The following is a 19682-nucleotide window of genomic DNA, read 5'->3' on the forward strand; positions in this document are numbered from 1 at the left end:
ACAGTAGAGTGTCCATTATCTGATATAACCTACAGTAGAGTGTCAATTATCTTATATAACCTACAGTAGTGTGTCCATTATCTTATATAACCTACAGTAGAGTGTCCATTATCTTATATAACCTACAGTAGAGTGTCCATTATCTTATATAACCTACAGTAGAGTGTCCATTATCTTATATAACATACAGTAGAGTGTCCATTATCTTATATAACCTACAGTAGAGTGTCCAGCATCTTATATAACCTACAGTAGAGTGTCCATTATCTTATATAACCTACAGTAGAGTGTCCATTATCTTATATAACCTACAGTAGAGTGTCCATTGTCTGATATAACCTACAATAGAGTGTCCTTTATCTTATATAACCTACAGTAGAGTGTCTATTATCTTATATAACCTACAGTAGAGTGTCCATTATCTTATATAACCTACAGTAGAGTGTCCAATATCTTATATAACCTACAGTAGAGTGTCCATTATGTTATATAACCTACAGTAGAGTGTCCTTTATCTTATATAACCTACAGTAGAGTGTCCATTATCTTATATAACCTATAGTAGAGTGTCCATTATCTTATATAACCTACAGTGGAGTGTCCATTATCTTATATAGCCTACAGTAGAGTGTCCATTACCTTATATAACCTACGGTAGAGTGTCTATTATCTGATATAACCTACAGTAAAGTGTACATTATCTTATATAACCTACAGTAGAGTGTCCGTTATCTTATATAACCTACAGTAGAGTGTCCATTATCTGATATAACCTACAGTAGAGTGTCAATTATCTTATCTAACCTACAGTAGAGTGTCCATTATCTTATATAACCTACAGTAGAGTGTCCATTATCTTATATAACCTACAGTAGAGTGTCCATTATCTTATATAACCTACAGTAGAGTGTCCGTTATCTTATATAACCTACAGTAGAGTGTCCATTATCTTATATAACCTACAGTAGAGTGTCCATTATCTTATATAACCTACAGTAGAGTGTTCATTATCTTATATAACCTACAGCAGAGTGTCCATTGTCTTATATAACCTACAGTAGAGTGTCCATTGTCTTATATAACCTACAGTAAAGTGTTCATTATCTGATATAACCTACAGTAGAGTGTCCATTATCTTATATAACCTACAGTAGAATGTCCACTATCTTATATAACCTACAGTAGTGTGTCCATTATCTTTTATGACCTACAGTAGAGTGTCTATTATCTGATATAACCTACAGTAGAGTGTCCATTATATTATATAACCTACAGTAGAGTGTCCATTATCTTATATAACCTACAGTTAAGTGTCCATTATCTGACATAACCTACAGTAGAGTGTCCATTATCTTATATAACCTACAGTAGAGTGTCCATTATCTTATATAACCTACAGCAGAGTGTCCATTGTCTTATATAACCTACAGTAGAGTGTCCATTGTCTTATATAACCTACAGTAAAGTGTTCATTATCTGATATAACCTACAGTAGAATGTCCACTATCTTATATAACCTACAGTAGAGTGTCCATTATATTATATAACCTACAGTAGAGTGTCCATTATCTTATATAACATACAGAAGAGTGTCCATTATCTGATATAACCTACAATAAAGTGTCCATTATCTTATATAACCTACAGTTAAGTGTCCATTATCTGATATAACCTACAGTAGAGTGTCCATTATATTATATAACCTACAGTAAAGTGTCCATTATCTTATATAACCTACAGTTAAGTGTCCATTATCTGATATAACCTACAGTAGAGTGTCCATTATCTTATATAACCTACAGCAGAGTGTCCATTATCTTATATAACCTACAGCAGAGTGTCCATTGTCTTATATAACCTACAGTAGAGTGTCCATTGTCTTATATAACCTACAGTAAAGTGTTCATTATCTGATATAACCTACAGTAGAATGTCCACTATCTTATATAACCTACAGTAAAGTGTCCATTATCTTATATAACCTACAGTAGAGTGTCCATTATCTTATATAACATACAGAAGAGTGTCCATTATCTGATATAACCTACAATAAAGTGTCCATTATCTTATATAACCTACAGTAAAGTGTCCATTATCTTATATAACCTACAATAAAGTGTCCACTATCTTATATAACCTACAGTAGAGTGTCCATTATATTATATAACCTACAGTAAAGTGTCCATTATCTTATATAACCTACAGTAAAGTGTCCATTATCTTATATAACCTACAGTAGAGTGTCCATTATCTTATATAACCTACAGTAAAGTGTCCATTATCTTATATAACCTACAGTAGAGTGTCCTTTATCTTATATAACCTACAGTAAAGTGTCCATTATCTGATATAACCTACAGTAGAGTGTCCATTATCTTATATAATCTACAGTAAAGTGTCCATTATCTGATATAACCTACAGTAGAGTGTCCATTATCTTATATAACCTACAGTTAAGTGTCCATTATCTGATATAACCTACAGTAGAGTGTCCATTATCTTATATAACCTACAGTAGAATGTCAATTATCTTATATAACCTACAGTAGAGTGTTCATTATCTTATATAACCTACAGTTAAGTGTCCATTATCTGATATAACCTACAGTAGAGTGTCCATTATCTTATATAACCTACAGTTAAGTGTCCATTATCTGATATAGCCTACAGTAGAGTGTCCATTATCTTATATAACCTACAGTTAAGTGTCCATTATCTGATATAACCTACAGTAGAGTGTCCATTATCTTATATAACCTACAGTAGAGTGTTCATTATCTTATATAACCTACAGCAGAGTGTCCATTGTCTTATATAACCTACAGTAGAGTGTCCATTGTCTTATATAACCTACAGTAAAGTGTTCATTATCTGATATAACCTACAGTAGAGTGTCCATTATCTTATATAACCTACAGTAGAATGTCCACTATCTTATATAACCTACAGTAGTGTGTCCATTATCTTATATGACCTACAGTAGAGTGTCCATTATCTGATATAACCTACAGTAGAGTGTCCATTATATTATATAACCTACAGTAGAGTGTCCATTATCTTATATAACCTACAGTTAAGTGTCCATTATCTTATATAACCTACAGTAGAGTGTCCATTATCTGATATAACCTACATTAGAGTGTCCATTATCTGATATAACCTACAGTAGAATGTCAATTATCTTATATAACCTACAGTAGAGTGTTCATTATCTTATATAACCTACAGTTAAGTGTCCATTATCTGATATAACCTACAGTAGAGTGTCCATTATCTTATATAACCTACAGTTAAGTGTCCATTATCTGATATAGCCTACAGTAGAGTGTCCATTATCTTATATAACCTACAGTTAAGTGTCCATTATCTGATATAACCTACAGTAGAGTGTCCATTATCTTATATAACCTACAGTAGAGTGTTCATTATCTTATATAACCTACAGCAGAGTGTCCATTGTCTTATATAACCTACAGTAGAGTGTCCATTGTCTTATATAACCTACAGTAAAGTGTTCATTATCTGATATAACCTACAGTAGAGTGTCCATTATCTTATATAACCTACAGTAGAATGTCCACTATCTTATATAACCTACAGTAGTGTGTCCATTATCTTATATGACCTACAGTAGAGTGTCCATTATCTGATATAACCTACAGTAGAGTGTCCATTATATTATATAACCTACAGTAGAGTGTCCATTATCTTATATAACCTACAGCAGAGTGTCCATTGTCTTATATAACCTACAGTAGAGTGTCCATTGTCTTATATAACCTACAGTAAAGTGTTCATTATCTGATATAACCTACAGTAGAGTGTCCATTATATTATATAACCTACAGTAGAGTGTCCATTATCTTATATAACATACAGAAGAGTGTCCATTATCTGATATAACCTACAATAAAGTGTCCATTATCTTATATAACCTACAGTTAAGTGTCCATTATCTTATATAACCTACAGTAGAGTGTCCATTATATTATATAACCTACAGTAAAGTGTCCATTATCTTATATAACCTACAGTAGAGTGTCCATTATCTTATATAACCTACAGTAGAATGTCCACTATCTTATATAACCTACAGTAGTGTGTCCATTATCTTATATGACCTACAGTAGAGTGTCCATTATCTGATATAACCTACAGTAGAGTGTCCATTATATTATATAACCTACAGTAGAGTGTCCATTATCTTATATAACCTACAGTTAAGTGTCCATTATCTGATATAACCTACAGTAGAGTGTCCATTATCTTATATAACCTACAGTAGAGTGTCCATTATCTTATATAACCTACAGCAGAGTGTCCATTGTCTTATATAACCTACAGTAGAGTGTCCATTGTCTTATATAACCTACAGTAAAGTGTTCATTATCTGATATAACCTACAGTAGAGTGTCCATTATATTATATAACCTACAGTAGAGTGTCCATTATCTTATATAACATACAGAAGAGTGTCCATTATCTGATATAACCTACAATAAAGTGTCCATTATCTTATATAACCTACAGTTAAGTGTCCATTATCTTATATAACCTACAGTAGAGTGTCCATTATATTATATAACCTACAGTAAAGTGTCCATTATCTTATATAACCTACAGTTAAGTGTCCATTATCTGATATAACCTACAGTAGAGTGTCCATTATCTTATATAACCTACAGTAGAGTGTCCATTATCTTATATAACCTACAGCAGAGTGTCCATTGTCTTATATAACCTACAGTAGAGTGTCCATTGTCTTATATAACCTACAGTAAAGTGTTCATTATCTGATATTACCTACAGTAGAATGTCCACTATCTTATATAACCTACAGTAAAGTGTCCATTATCTTATATAACCTACAGTAGAGTGTCCATTATCTTATATAACATACAGAAGAGTGTCCATTATCTGATATAACCTACAATAAAGTGTCCATTATCTGATATAACCTACAGTAAAGTGTCCATTATCTTATCTAACCTACAATAAAGTGTCCACTATCTTATATAACCTACAGTAGTGTGTCCATTATCTTATATAACCTACAGTAGAGTGTCCATTATATTATATAACCTACAGTAAAGTGTCCATTATCTTATATAACCTACAGTAAAGTGTCCATTATCTTATATAACCTACAGTAGAGTGTCCATTATCTTATATAACCTACAGTAAAGTGTCCATTATCTTATATAACCTACAGTAGAGTGTCCTTTATCTTATATAACCTACAGTAAAGTGTCCATTATCTGATATAACCTACAGTAGAGTTTCCATTATCTTATATAATCTACAGTAAAGTGTCCATTATCTGATATAACCTACAGTAGAGTGTCCAGTATCTTATATAACCTACAGTTAAGTGTCCATTATCTGATATAACCTACAGTAGAGTGTCCATTATCTTATATAACCTACAGTTAAGTGTCCATTATCTTATATAACCTACAGTAGAGTGTCCATTATCTGATATAACCTACAGTAGAGTGTCAATTATCTTATATAACCTACAGTAGTGTGTCCATTATCTTATATAACCTACAGTAGAGTGTCCATTATCTTATATAACCTACAGTAGAGTGTCCATTATCTTATATAACCTACAGTAGAGTGTCCATTATCTTATATAACATACAGTAGAGTGTCCATTATCTTATATAACCTACAGTAGAGTGTCCATTATCTTATATAACCTACAGTAGAGTGTCCAGCATCTTATATAACCTACAGTAGAGTGTCCATTATCTTATATAACCTACAGTAGAGTGTCCATTATCTTATATAACCTACAGTAGAGTGTCCATTGTCTGATATAACCTACAGTAGAGTGTCCTTTATCTTATATAACCTACAGAAGAGTGTCTATTATCTTATATAACCTACAGTAGAGTGTCCATTATCTTATATAACCTACAGTAGAGTGTCCAATATCTTATATAACCTACAGTAGAGTGTCCATTATGTTATATAACCTACAGTAGAGTGTCCATTATCTTATATAACCTACAGTAGAGTGTCCATTATCTTATATAACCTACAGTAGAGTGTCCATTATCTTATATAACCTACAGTGGAGTGTCCATTATCTTATATAGCCTACAGTAGAGTGTCCATTACCTTATATAACCTACGGTAGAGTGTCTATTATCTGATATAACCTACAGTAAAGTGTCCATTATCTTATATAACCTACAGTAGAGTGTCTATTATCTTATATAACCTACAGTAGAGTGTCCATTATCTTATATAACCTACAGTAGAGTGTCCATTATCTTATATAACCTACAGTAGAATGTCCATTATCTGATATAACCTACAGTAGAGTGTCCATTATCTTATATAACCTACAGTGGAGTGTCCATTATCTTATATAACCTACAGTTAAGTGTCCATTATCTGATATAGCCTACAGTAGAGTGTCCATTATCTTATATAACCTACAGTTAAGTGTCCATTATCTGATATAACCTACAGTAGAGTGTCCATTATCTTATATAACCTACAGTAGAGTGTTCATTATCTTATATAACCTACAGCAGAGTGTCCATTGTCTTATATAACCTACAGTAGAGTGTCCATTGTCTTATATAACCTACAGTAAAGTGTTCATTATCTGATATAACCTACAGTAGAGTGTCCATTATCTTATATAACCTACAGTAGAATGTCCACTATCTTATATAACCTACAGTAGTGTGTCCATTATCTTATATGACCTACAGTAGAGTGTCCATTATCTGATATAACCTACAGTAGAGTGTCCATTATATTATATAACCTACAGTAGAGTGTCCATTATCTTATATAACCTACAGTAGAGTGTCCATTATCTTATATAACCTACAGTAGAGTGTCCATTATCTTATATAACCTACAGTAGAGTGTCCATTATCTTATATAACCTACAGTAGAGTGTCCATTACCTTATATAACCTACAGTAGAGTGTCCATTATCTTATATAACCTACAGTAGAGTGTCCATTATCTTATATAACCTACAGTAGAGTGTCCAGCATCTTATATAACCTACAGTAGAGTGTCCATTATCTTATATAACCTACAGTAGAGTGTCCATTATCTTATATAACCTACAGTAGAGTGTCCATTGTCTGATATAACCTACAGTAGAGTGTCCTTTATCTTATATAACCTACAGAAGAGTGTCTATTATCTTATATAACCTACAGTAGAGTGTCCATTATCTTATATAACCTACAGTAGAGTGTCCAATATCTTATATAACCTACAGTAGAGTGTCCATTATGTTATATAACCTACAGTAGAGTGTCCATTATCTTATATAACCTACAGTAGAGTGTCCATTATCTTATATAACCTACAGTAGAGTGTCCATTATCTTATATAACCTACAGTGGAGTGTCCATTATCTTATATAGCCTACAGTAGAGTGTCCATTACCTTATATAACCTACGGTAGAGTGTCTATTATCTGATATAACCTACAGTAAAGTGTCCATTATCTTATATAACCTACAGTAGAGTGTCTATTATCTTATATAACCTACAGTAGAGTGTCCATTATCTTATATAACCTACAGTAGAGTGTCCATTATCTTATATAACCTACAGTAGAATGTCCATTATCTGATATAACCTACAGTAGAGTGTCCATTATCTTATATAACCTACAGTGGAGTGTCCATTATCTTATATAACCTACAGTTAAGTGTCCATTATCTGATATAGCCTACAGTAGAGTGTCCATTATCTTATATAACCTACAGTTAAGTGTCCATTATCTGATATAACCTACAGTAGAGTGTCCATTATCTTATATAACCTACAGTAGAGTGTTCATTATCTTATATAACCTACAGCAGAGTGTCCATTGTCTTATATAACCTACAGTAGAGTGTCCATTGTCTTATATAACCTACAGTAAAGTGTTCATTATCTGATATAACCTACAGTAGAGTGTCCATTATCTTATATAACCTACAGTAGAATGTCCACTATCTTATATAACCTACAGTAGTGTGTCCATTATCTTATATGACCTACAGTAGAGTGTCCATTATCTGATATAACCTACAGTAGAGTGTCCATTATATTATATAACCTACAGTAGAGTGTCCATTATCTTATATAACCTACAGTTAAGTGTCCATTATCTTATATAACCTACAGTAGAGTGTCCATTATCTTATATAACCTACAGTAGAGTGTCCATTATCTTATATAACCTACAGTAGAGTGTCCATTACCTTATATAACCTACAGTAGAGTGTCTATTATCTGATATAACCTACAGTAGAGTGCCCGTTGTATAAACTATATTGCCATGAATAGCTCATTTCCACTGTTGCTCAGGATAAATTAATGTTTTATCAGACAAATCTGTCGTTTTAATATTTCCGTCCATACTCAATTCATGTGTACGGTTTCAAAAGCAATTGGGTAAATTTGAACAAGATAGCTTTTCGATAATATTTCTAAAATAGAACTGTATTCAGAGTAAAATGCATGTAAAAAAAATCAGATGAAGACTTACGGGAACAGAATACAATTACTTTATATAGGTATCTACCACATACATTTGTATTAAGTATACCAATTATCCGAGGAGATACAACAGTTTCTAATACAGTATCAATAAGAGAAGAACATAGGACCATACCTAGGATTGTAGACTTAACACCCAGTTTCAATACCAAACTGGCATAAGGAAATCCTTAAAGGTGCGACAATCTTCAGGAAACCTGCTAATGAAATATTAATCCCGAGTATTACCTACCCTTTATTTAGTAATGTACTCATTGATGTGTTTACATCAAGGAAGTGTAATAGCAAAAAAAAAAAAGAGTATAAAGCAGTGAATTAGAAGAAAAAAACGAACAAATAAATAAAATATGAATAAAACTGAAGTGGAAGGTAAAAAAATATTATAGTTATAAAGCAGTGAATTAAAAAAAATAGATAAATAAAAATTAATATAACTGAAGTGGAAGGTAAAAAAATATTATACATGTAGTTATATAGCAGTGAATTAAAAAAAATAATAAATAGATAAATAAAAAATGAATAAAACTGAAGTGGAAGGTAAAAAAATATTGTAATTATAAAGCTTTGAATTCAAAAAATAAATAAAAGAAAAAAAGAAAAACACACACACACAACATATCATCTTATGTCACTTGATTCCTCGTATATTCCTCTAAACTGATTCCTACACCACTGTCCCTAGAACACTTACCTTTTAACCAATATTTTGAAAATTTTGTATCAGGTATGATTTAGATCGAGATAATTTCATAACGATATGGAAATTCCAAAATCTGTGCGAATAAATCCATAGCTACATGCCACAATGTCCACGTAAGTATGAGGTATAATTCAGCCTGTTCGCAATACACATCTGTCAAACGTTTGGCCCGATCACGCTTTGATAGGGATAATCATAAAAAGGTCCAAATATTGCTAGTTCAGAAGAGGAATCGTGCGGGTTCGTGAGGAGGTGAGTGTTGGCGGTACCAATAAAGGAGATACCTGTCACCATTTACCTGTGGAGGTCAATCAGCAGTGGGAACGACTAGATCCGTAAATAGATCTGTCCTTATATCACTTTACTTGGTATCCTTATATATCATCTCGATGGACTTAGACCAGGGTTACTGGAGTAGGATGTAGTGGGATTCAGACTGCTTCATTAGTTATATTAGCAGCAGTATATATATAATGTTACATTACTGAATAGGCGTTATTGAAAGTGACATTACATTGTATATTACATAATATATTGGAAAGTATGAAGGGGACGGCGATTATGTAACAAATCCTTTTGTAACTGCACTACAATAAATGTATGTTAAACTAAACAACTAAGCATTTGAAACGTTGATAAAGATTTACTCATTCAATTAAATCATATTTAAATGTCTTCAGAATGTGAATGAAACGCATATCGATTACCAATAAATCTGGTTTTATAATTTTCTTCCATCGTCAGCTGTGTCTTTTCAGATTCACTTCAGAGACAAAGGTTCTCATTTCTTTATTTACCTATTTTCTTTCTTTGTTTTGTCATTAATAGATTTCAGAATTGATAAAAGGAGTTAGGTTTAATGTACGTATCTGTACTTGCCCAATCGTCAGCGAGTATTGAATACTCTGAGGACATCAATTGAGACATATATTGGATATCTGTTTATATATCCAGAGTACAGAAAACTCTTACAGACATTTATGATACCTGTTATTAAGACTTAGCCGACAGTATGTGGGAGTTACTCGAAGCTGAGATAATGACAATCACTTGACTGGGTCTTTAACCTATCACAGACTTCTCACCTCGAACTAACATATTTGTGACATTGTATTGTTGTGATGAATGTTTTTATTGACACTTAAAAGACAATTACAGTTCTGTTGGTGGATATTTAGTGGCCGAGATTTATTGTAACCTTGGTGGATATTTAGTGGCCGAGATTTATCGTAATCTTGGTGAATATTTAGTTGCCGAGATTTATCGTAACTTTGGTGGATATTTAGGGGCCGAGATTTATCGTAATCTTGGTGAATATTTAGTGGCCGAGATTTATCGTAACTTTGGTGGATATTTAGTGGCCGAGATTTATCGTAACCTTGGTGGATATTTAGTTGCCGAGATTTATCGTAACTTTGGTGGATATTTAGTGGCCGAGATTTATCGTAATCTTGGTGAATATTTAGTGGCCGAGATTTATCGTAACTTTGGTGGATATTTAGTGGCCGAGATTTATCGTAACCTTGGTGGATATTTAGTGGCCGAGATTTATCGTAAACGTGGTGGATATTTTAGTCGCCGAGATTTATCATAATCTTGGTGGATATTCAGTGGCCGAGATTTATCGTAAACTTGGTAGATATTTAGTGGTCGAGATTTATCGTAACCTTGGTGAATATTTAGTGGCCGAGATTTATCATAACTTTGGTGGATATTTAGTGGCCGAGATTTATCGTAATCTTGGTGAATATTTAGTTGCCGAGATTTATCGTAACTTGGTGGATATTTAGTGGCCGAGATTTATCGTAATCTTGGTGAATATTTAGTGGCCGAGATTTATCGTAACTTTGGTGGATATTTAGTGGCCGAGATTTATCGTAACCTTGGTGGATATTTAGTGGCCGAGATTTATCGTAAACTTGGTGGATATTTTAGTCGCCGAGATTTATCATAATCTTGGTGGATATTCGGTGGCCGAGATTTATCGTAAACTTGGCGGATATTTAGTGGTCGAGATTTATCGTAACCTTGGTGAATATTTAGTGGCCGAGATTTATCATAACTTTGGTGGATATTTAGTGGCCGAGATTTATCGTAACCTTGGTGGATATTCAGTGGCCGAGATTTATCGTAAACTTGGTGGATATTTAGTGGCCGAGATTTATCGTAATCTTGGTGAATATTTAGTGGCCGAGATTTATCGCAAACTTGGTGGATATTCAGTGGCCGAGATTTATCGTAATCTTGGTGGATATTTAGTGGCCGAGATTTATTGTAATCTCGTATAATACCTACACTGTATCAATTTTGATGATTCATTCACATGTATCTTTTAAGATTCCTACAAAGTATCCAACGTTGATCGAGCTAATCAAATTAGGTCGTCAATTCATCTTTTGTATTTCAAAATTTCCTATTATCGAATTTCATTTCCCTAATCTCAGATTCTAGAGTTTCAACAGTTCGCATTATTGCACCAAAGCTGTGTGAAATTGGATGAACATTCAATTTTGAATGTTGAATGTCATACTGTATGTCGCGCTGGCAAAACATTAACATTTTAAATGTTGAATCAACTTCACACAGCTTTGCATCATACGGTCATGTCTCTTCAGATTAATGTGTAAGGGGCCGATAGTTTGGAAATCTAGACGGAAAGCTATGTAAATCATTATCAACATGAGCAATTGTTATTCAAAATCAATAAAATGACACATATTGTTTTCATCCCTAGTTAGAAATACATTCGTATTGAAGATTTCTGCCCTATCATACATCTCATTGATTCATACATCGTCTTCTCGAAAGAAATATATCTATGCATCGTCCACTCATAGCAGTGTATCTACACGGTATGCACTTGTACGTCCAGGCTCGGAGAGAACAAAGCTGGAGATGATTGTTTACATATAAGTACACATCAGAAATATGCGAGTTTTATCATGAGAACAAACAGATAATGGACATGACTAGTACACTTTGTGACCACATTTTACAGCGCCCGTAACCGCAGGTTGTCGACACTACAGGGGGGACTAGAATCTGTTACCTGGTCAACGACAATGAGGTATTAGAGAGACGAGAAAGCTGTACAAAAGTGATACGAGTGAACAGTACCCTCGGAGACAGTAAATGTCGGAGGAGGAATATAAAAATACTCACTACAACTGTCCTTCAAGGTCTTTTCCCTGATTATTGGGGTCAAAAGTGTGGAAATCCGAGATAAGGTGAAGTGGACCTTAACAAATGTCGACGTGCATTAATTAATCCCGTAAATAATAATCAAAAAGCAACAACTCATTATAGGGTATTTGACGTCTTAAAACAACATGAAATAAACGTGTGTATTCGAAACAGGGGTCACTTTTAAAGTTAATCATAAACTGAAATGAATCTATCTCACATTCCGATATAATTTTATCAAAATTTCTAACAATGTTAAAAAACACTTGTTATTCCAAATTCTTCGTTTCGACCGATTTGCCATTTCTTATGGGTTAAGGGCCAAGAAAGACGCTTGGAAATGATGTTATTTGCATTATGGCCTCACTTGCAAGAAGTCGCGCAAAGGTATGGTATGTTTTACGGCTCATTAACAATTTGAGTTATTTCGGGCAAAGGTAGAAAACGGATTGCGCGAGACTACAATCTAGTACAGGGAAGCGCGTGAAATTCGCCATTATCATAAACGAGGACTTCTAAATGAATAGGGATATTACATCTCTAATGCCGAACCTCGTCACAAACATTGTAATATGCACAAAAAATGGCTTCCAAAACTCTTGCAAATGGTCCCACAATTGGTGGCCTTTTACAAAGCTATTGACACAGCAGGCCTATTAAACGAGTAACAAAATTGATATGTTTTTAGTAGAAATAAAATATAGCAGCCATAAGAAAGTTATTAATACAGCACGTGGCTATGTATTCATCACGGACGAGTCCTGAGACGAAACATTAACAACGTTCCTGGGTATTCATCTACAGTAGTATAGCTGAATATTCATCTCAGACGAGTCCCAGGACGGACATCTACGGCGTGACTGGACCACGTATTCATCACAGACGAGTCCTGGGACGAAACATTTACGGCGTTACTGGGTATTCATCACAGACGAGTCCTGGGACGAAACATCTTCGGCGAAGCTTGCAATTGTTATTCATTATATTTCCGCTTATATATATATACATCTTGAATGAAATTTGCGCAGCTATATATACGTGATACAGTGTAAAACACGGACATTAAAGAAAACCCAGTCATTAAATGTTAGGTTATAAAAATACGAAACACATATTTTACACCAATAATTCGTCAGAAAGGAAATAAATCTCGAGAAGATATAACACAGACACCAAGGGGTCAGGGGTTCAACTTGTCACATTCAACTGTGTCACTTCAAACAAATCACGGAAACGTATAGGACGAAAAACGTGATATTGCGTTGTTTTATCATCGACGTTCGGAATGTTAGAATGATTTATACACATTGATATGTTTCACTATGTTTAATCAAATAAAGACATTATTAACAAATAAACCTGGTGTTCAAATAGTTGCTTCGTAATTACATATTTCTTATATGATTTTATATCAGTCGGGAGTTCCCATTCTGTACCGAAGTGTATGACCAAGGCTAAATTTGATACATCACAACATATCATTTATAATGTCAGTCACCAGTGCTACTGTAAACATACATTGGCACATTTAAATATTTGCGAATAACAAGATTTCAAAAAAATACCGAGAAAAGGAATTTCCTCCCCGACAAAAACTGACAATGGAGAAAAATATACGGAAACGGCAATCAAAATTTAGCATAGTAATAAGATGGCAAATTACTTTGGACATGTCTTATTTGTACCAAGGATGGCTATTTTAGGCTGACCTGCCATTAAATTGTCAGTCGATGAGCGGACGGATGTAGGATATTTTTTGCACTAACGTGTATACTATATATGCGACAGTTTGTGTTGTACTGACGTGTAAACTATACAGGCGACAGTTTGTGTTGTACCGACGTTTAAACTATACAGGTGACAGTTTGTGTTGTACTACTGACGTGTAAACTATACAGGCGACAGTTTGTGTTGTACTGACAAACTTTACAGGCGACAGTTTGTGTTGTACTGACGTATAAACTATACAGGCGACATCTTGTGTTGTACTGGCGTGTAAACTGTACAGGCGACAGTTTGTGTTGTACCGAGGTGTAAACTATACAGGTGACAGTTTGTGTTGTACTACTGACGTGTAAACTATACAGACGACAGTTTGTGTTGTACTGACGAACTTTACAGGCGACAGTTTGTGTTGTACTGCTGACGTGTAAAATATACAGCCGACAGTTTGTGTTGTACATGTACGACTGACGTGTAAACTATACAGACGACAGTTTGTGTTGTACTGGCGTATAAACCATACAGGCGACAGTTTGTGTTGTACTACTGACGTGTAAACTATACAGTTGACAGTTTGTGTTGTACTGACGTGTAAACTATACAGGCGACAGTTTGTGTTGTACTACTGACGTGTAAACTATACAGTTGACAGTTTGTGTTGTACCGACGTGTAAACTATACAGACACCAGTTTGTGTTGTGATGACGTGTAAACTATACAGGCGACAGTTTGTGTTGTACTGACTTGTAAACTATACAGGCGACAGTTTATGTTGTTACTGACGTGTAAACTATACAGGCGACAGTTTATGTTGTACTGACGTGTAAACTATACAGGCGACAGTTTGTGTTGTACTGACGTGTTAACTTATACAGGTGACAGTTGTGTTGTACTGACGTGTAAACTATACAGGCGACAGTTTGTGTTTTATACTGACGTGTAAACTATACAGACGACAGTTTGTGTTGTACTGGCGTATAAACCATACAGGCGACAGTTTGTGTTGTACTACTGACGTGTAAACTATACAGGCGACAGTTTGTGTTGTACTGACGTGTTAACTTTACAGGTGACAGTTGTGTTGTACCGACGTGTAAACTATACAGGCGACAGTTTGTGTTTTATACTGACGTGTAAACTATACAGACGACAGTTTGTGTTGTACTACTGACGTGTAAACTATACAGTTGACAGTTTGTGTTGTACTGACGTGTAAACTATACAGACACCAGTTTGTGTTGTGATGACTTGTAAACTATACAGGCGACAGTTTATGTTGTACTGACGTGTAAACTATACAGGCGACAGTTTGTGTTGTACTACTGACGTGTAAACTATACAGGTGACAGTTTGTGTTGTACTGACGTGTAAACTATACAGACGACAGTTTGTGTTGTACTACTGACGTGTAAACTATACAGACGACAGTTTGTGTTGTACTGACGTGTAAACTATACAGGCGACAGTTTGTGTTGTGATGACTTGTAAACTATACAGGCGACAGTTTATGTTGTACTGACGTGTAAACTATACAGACGACAGTTTGTGTTGTACTACTGACGTGTAAACTATACAGGTGACAGTTTGTGTTGTACTGACGTGTAAACTATACAGACGACAGTTTGTGTTGTACTACTGACGTGAAAACTATAGAGACGACAGTTTGTGTTGTACTGACGTGTAAACTATACAGGCGACAGTTTGTGTTGTACCGACGTGTAAACTATACAGGTGACAGTTTGTGTTGTACTACTGACGTGTAAACTATACAGGTGACAGTTTTGTGTTTTATACTGACGTGTAAACTATACAGACGACAGTTTGTGTTGTACCGACGTGTTAACTATACAGTTGACAGTTTGTGTTGTACGGGCGTGTAAACTATACAGACGACAGTTTGTGTTGTACTGACGTGTAAACTATACAGGCGACAGTTTGTGATGTACCGACGTGTAAACTATACAGGTGACAGTTTGTGTTGTACTACTCACGTGTAGACTATACAGGCGACAGTTTGTGTTGTACATGTACGACTGACGTGTAAACTATACAGACGACAGTTTGTGTTGTACTGACGTGTAAACTATACAGGCGACAGTTTGTGTTGTACTGGCGTGTAAACCATACAGGCGACAGTTTGTGTTGGACTGGCGTGTAAACTATACAGGCGACAGTTTGTGTTGTACTGACGTGTAAACTATACAGGCGACAGTTTGTGTTGTATTGACGTGTAAACTATACAGGCGACAGTTTGTGTTGTACTGACGGGTAAACTATACAGACACCAGTTTGTGTTGTGATGACGTGTAAACTATACCGGCGATATATTATGTTGTACTGACGTGTTAACTTTACAGGTGACAGTTTGTGTTGTACTGACGTGAAAACTATACAGGCGACAGGTTGTGTTGTACTACTGACGTGTAAACTATACAGGCGACAGTTTGTGTTTTATACTGACGTGTAAACTATACAGGCGACAGTTTGTGTTGTACTACTCACGTGTAGACTATACAGGCGACAGTTTGTGTTGTACTGACGAACTCTACAGGCGACAGTTTGTGTTGTACAGCTGACGTGTAAAATATACAGGCGACAGTTTGTGTTGTACATGTACGACTGACGTGTAAACTATACAGACGACAGTTTGTGTTGTACTGACGTGTAAACTATACAGGCGACAGTTTGTGTTGTACTGGCGTGTAAACCATACAGGCGACAGTTTGTGTTGGACTGGCGTGTAAACTATACAGGCGACAGTTTGTGTTGTACTGACGTGTAAACTATACAGGCGACAGTTTGTGTTGTATTGACGTGTAAACTATACAGGCGACAGTTTGTGTTGTACTGACGGGTAAACTATACAGACACCAGTTTGTGTTGTGATGACGTGTAAACTATACCGGCGATATATTATGTTGTACTGACGTGTTAACTTTACAGGTGACAGTTTGTGTTGTACTGACGTGAAAACTATACAGGCGACAGGTTGTGTTGTACTACTGACGTGTAAACTATACAGGCGACAGTTTGTGTTTTATACTGACGTGTAAACTATACAGGCGACAGTTTGTGTTGTACTACTGACGTGTGAACTATACAGACGACAGTTTGTGTTGTACCGACGTGTAAACTATACAGGTGACAGTTTGTGTTGTACTACTGACGTGTAAACTATACACGCGACAGTTTGTGTTGTACTGACGAACTTTAAAGGCGACAGTTTGTGTTGTACTGCTGACGTGTAAAATATACAGGCGACAGTTTGTGTTGAACTGACGTGTAAACTATACAGGCGACAGTTTGTGTTGTACGGGCGTGTAAACCATACAGGCGACAGTTTGTGTTGAACTGACGTGTAAACTATACAGGCGCAAGTTTGTGTTGTACTGACGTGTAAACTATACAGACACCAGTTTGTGTTGTGATGACTTGTAAACTATACAGGCGACAGTTTATGTTGTACTGACGTGTAAACTATACAGGCGATATATTGTGTTGTACTGACGTGTTAACTTTACAGGTGACAGTTGTGTTTTATACTGACGTGTAAACTATACAGACGACAGTTTGTGTTGTACTGACGTGTAAACTATAAAGGCGACAGTTTGTGTTGTACTGACGTGTAAAATATACAGGCGACAGTTTGTGTTGTACCGATGTTTAAACTATACAGGTGACAGTTTGTGTTGTACTACTGACGTGTAAACTATACAGGCGACAGTTTGTGTTGTACTGACAAACTTTACAGGCGACAGTTTGTGTTGTACTGACGTATAAACTATACAGGCGACATCTTGTGTTGTACTGGCGTGTAAACTGTACAGGCGACAGTTTGTGTTGTACCGACGTGTAAACTATACAGGTGACAGTTTGTGTTGTACTGACGTGTAAACTATACAGGCGACAGTTTGTGTTGTACTGACGTGTAAACTATACAGACGACCGTTTGTGTTGTACCGACGTGTAAACTATACAGGTGACAGTTTGTGTTGTACTACTGACGTGTAAACTATACAGACGACAGTTTGTGTTGTACTGACGAACTTTACAGGCGACAGTTTGTGTTGTACTGCTGACGTGTAAAATATACAGCCGACAGTTTGTGTTGTACATGTACGACTGACGTGTAAACTATACAGACGACAGTTTGTGTTGTACTGGCGTATAAACCATACAGGCGACAGTTTGTGTTGTACTACTGACGTGTAAACTATACAGGCGACAGTTTATGTTGTACTGACGTGTAAACTATACAGGCGACAGTTTGTGTTGTACTGACGTGTTAACTTTACAGGTGACAGTTGTGTTGTACTGACGTGTAAACTATACAGGCGACAGTTTGTGTTTTATACTGACGTGTAAACTATACAGACGACAGTTTGTGTTGTACTGGCGTATAAACCATACAGGCGACAGTTTGTGTTGTACTACTGACGTGTAAACTATACAGGCGACAGTTTGTGTTGTACTGACGTGTAAACTATACAGACGACAGTTGGTGTTGTACTGACGTGTAAACTATACAGGCGACAGTTTGTGTTGTGATGACTTGTAAACTATACAGGCGACAGTTTATGTTGTACTGACGTGTAAACTATACAGGCGACAGTTTGTGTTGTACTACTGACGTGTAAACTATACAGGTGACAGTTTGTGTTGTACTGACGTGTAAACTATACAGACGACAGTTTGTGTTGTACTACTGACGTGTAAACTATACAGACGACAGTTTGTGTTGTACTGACGTGTAAACTATACAGGCGACAGTTTGTGTTGTGATGACTTGTAAACTATACAGGCGACAGTTTATGTTGTACTGACGTGTAAACTATACAGACGACAGTTTGTGTTGTACTACTGACGTGTAAACTATACAGGTGACAGTTTGTGTTGTACTGACGTGTAAACTATACAGACGACAGTTTGTGTTGTACTACTGACGTGTAAAACTATAGAGACGACAGTTTGTGTTGTACTGACGTGTAAACTATACAGGCGACAGTTTGTGTTGTACCGACGTGTAAACTATACAGGTGACAGTTTGTGTTGTACTACTGACGTGTAAACTATACAGGTGACAGTTTTGTGTTTTATACTGACGTGTAAACTATACAGACGACAGTTTGTGTTGTACCGACGTGTTAACTATACAGTTGACAGTTTGTGTTGTACGGGCGTGTAAACTATACAGACGACAGTTTGTGTTGTACTGACGTGTAAACTATACAGGCGACAGTTTGTGATGTACCGACGTGTAAACTATACAGGTGACAGTTTGTGTTGTACTACTCACGTGTAGACTATACAGGCGACAGTTTGTGTTGTACTGACGAACTCTACAGGCGACAGTTTGTGTTGTACAGCTGACGTGTAAAATATACAGGCGACAGTTTGTGTTGTACATGTACGACTGACGTGTAAACTATACAGACGACAGTTTGTGTTGTACTGACGTGTAAACTATACAGGCGACAGTTTGTGTTGTACTGGCGTGTAAACCATACAGGCGACAGTTTGTGTTGGACTGGCGTGTAAACTATAC

The 19682-nt window shown here is 35.6% G+C and overlaps 1 protein-coding gene across 1 annotated transcript in view; it reads right to left on the minus strand.

Moving 5' to 3' along the window:
* LOC117343780 (mucin-19-like) overlaps window positions 1-9349 on the minus strand; it is a 31838-nt gene extending 22489 nt beyond the window's left edge. The window contains exon 1 of the mRNA XM_033906277.1: window positions 9224-9349. The gene's annotated coding sequence lies outside the window, so the exon portion shown is untranslated. The remainder of the gene's footprint in view (window positions 1-9223) is intronic.
* Between the last annotated feature and the right edge of the window lie 10333 nt (window positions 9350-19682).

This window comes from Pecten maximus, chromosome 15 (genome assembly GCF_902652985.1).
Source record: "Pecten maximus chromosome 15, xPecMax1.1, whole genome shotgun sequence".
NCBI classification, from domain to species: Eukaryota; Metazoa; Mollusca; class Bivalvia; order Pectinida; family Pectinidae; genus Pecten; species Pecten maximus.